We start from the raw sequence: 1,877 nt of genomic DNA, 5'->3' as shown, positions 1-1,877 counted from the left end.
GGGGCCGCGGGGCCCTCGCCCGCCGGGGAGCCCGCGGCCCTCGGAACTTGGGGAGCCGGGTGGCCTGGTGGAGGAGGTGTGTCTTCATCCCTCGGCAAAGTCAGTGACCCCAGCAAACTTGCTCTGGGATCTGCGGAGCCTGGGAGGCGAGCAGACCGTCTAAATTTTCCCTTTTCTTTTCTCCGGGTTGCAGCAAATAAAAAACAAAAGCAGTCGATGGCCGCGTCCGCACTCTGCCTAGGCTGCTTCCCGCGGATGGATGCCCTTCCTCGTCGGCCCAGGGCCCCTCCCCCTTCCCGGGCCTGCTGAAAAGCACCGTCCTGGAGGCGGCCACGCTGGACTCCAGCCTGGGCCCGGGCGACCCGGACGACAGGGAGAGAGAAGGCCCCACTGGGTTTGTGGAAACAAAAGTCACTATGACGTTTGTTCGTTTGTTTTTGCCTTTTGAGACAGGGTCTCGCTTTGTAGCACAGGGTGGCCTCGGGGATCCGCCTGCCTCAACCTGCGGAGTCCTGGGATCACAGACAGGCCCTGCCGCCACGCCCAGCTGGAAGTCACTATGAGTTTATGACCTGTCCCTTCCACGGCCTGTCCACCTATGGCAGTGGCTTCGTTCCCGTTTCCCATCCCCTGGTGACCTGTCGCCACTGGGTACTGGCTGCAGCCCTGAGCCTGGGCGAGAGTGGAGGCAGCAGCCTTTCCAGCTGAACATTTCAAATCTTTTTTTTCCCCCTGCAATACTGGGCTCAAATCCAGGGCTTTTGCAAGGACGCGCACCCCAACCTTGGTTGTTTTTATTTTGAGACACGGTTTCGCTACATTGCAGAGCTGCCCGCCTGAGGTCCCACTTGCCCTCCCGCCTCACCCTCCGGGAGTGCGCGGGTTGCAGGCGTGCTCCATCACGCCTGGCTTTCGAATCTTTTGATCCGCTCTCCAGCGGGAGCCCACAACCCCAGTCTTCACGGGACATTTGAAGGGTCTGCCAAGGACTCCCCAGGAAGGTGTCCCGTGAGCCCCGGTGTCATGGGCCCAGGAGGCCCCATCCCGAGGACTGGTGAGGTCTCCAAAGCCAGCGGGGAGCCGGCAGTACTGTGGTTCACACTTCGCCGCCGAGTTGCCTACCCTCCTTCCTACCTTGCCACGTACCTTATTCCACTCCCAGTTTGCTGGCTGCCTGCTTCCCCTAGAATGTCTGTGTGTCCCTATCTCAGGGTCTCCCTTGTACTGGCCTGTAATCCTCCGGTGGTTTTCACACGGTTCCTTCCGCCCAAGTCAAAGTTCAAGCAGGCCCTGCCATGGGCATGCAATAAACGGCAAAAAGAGGTAATGCCTGCTAGGGACACAGACAGCTATATGCTGTAGAAACCCACCCATAGGCCTAACCTCTAACATCCTCCTGCTCCAAAGGACACGCTATAACTGTGGACAGACACAGCCCGGAGCACACTCTGTCCGTGCACAGATTGCAAGCCAGCTCCAAGGCAGACCCCTTCCCCCGCTACACACTCCACCCCTGGCTGGAGAGCTTAGCTCCTCAGCCTCCCCAGCCTGCTCCTAGCAACAGCCAACAGCTCCCTCAGTTGCCAAGCAACAGAAAGAACCTGTCAGACCCTTGGAGGCCCAGCTTTAGGGAGGTGGGCAGGACTCAGACCCCAGTGTATGGAAGTGGGGCAGGATGGGGCCACTAGGGGCCGTGACCTCCAACCACAAACAGAACTGTGGTCCTTGTGCTCTTCCCCGCGGTCAGCTGCTCCTTTCAGTCGCGTGCTCTTTCTAGGGAGTCCAGCAAGCCGTTTCCAAGCCTCAAGCTGCTCCAGGAGGTCCCTAAGAGGACGGCAAGGGCTCTGCTTGCCCCTGAGCCACACACTTCCCACGCC

The 1,877-nt window shown here is 59.9% G+C and overlaps 1 long non-coding RNA gene across 2 annotated transcripts in view; it reads left to right on the top strand.

The window, feature by feature from the left end:
- The window catches only part of LOC102027009, a 7,869-nt gene extending 7,449 nt beyond the window's left edge, over window positions 1-420 (top strand). The window contains exons 1-2 of one of the 2 annotated variants that reach the window (XR_001232025.1): window positions 15-99; window positions 194-420. This is a non-coding gene — a long non-coding RNA (uncharacterized LOC102027009). Of the gene's footprint in view, window positions 1-14; window positions 100-193 lie in introns of those variants that run through there. The other variant, XR_001232026.1, reaches the window with a different exon arrangement.
- The last annotated feature ends 1,457 nt before the right edge of the window (window positions 421-1,877 follow it).

This window comes from Chinchilla lanigera, unplaced genomic scaffold (assembly GCF_000276665.1).
Source record: "Chinchilla lanigera isolate Chin_1 unplaced genomic scaffold, ChiLan1.0 scaffold00131, whole genome shotgun sequence".
NCBI lineage: Eukaryota > Metazoa > Chordata > Mammalia > Rodentia > Chinchillidae > Chinchilla > Chinchilla lanigera.
This window is presented reverse-complemented; position numbering and strand designations above follow the sequence as displayed.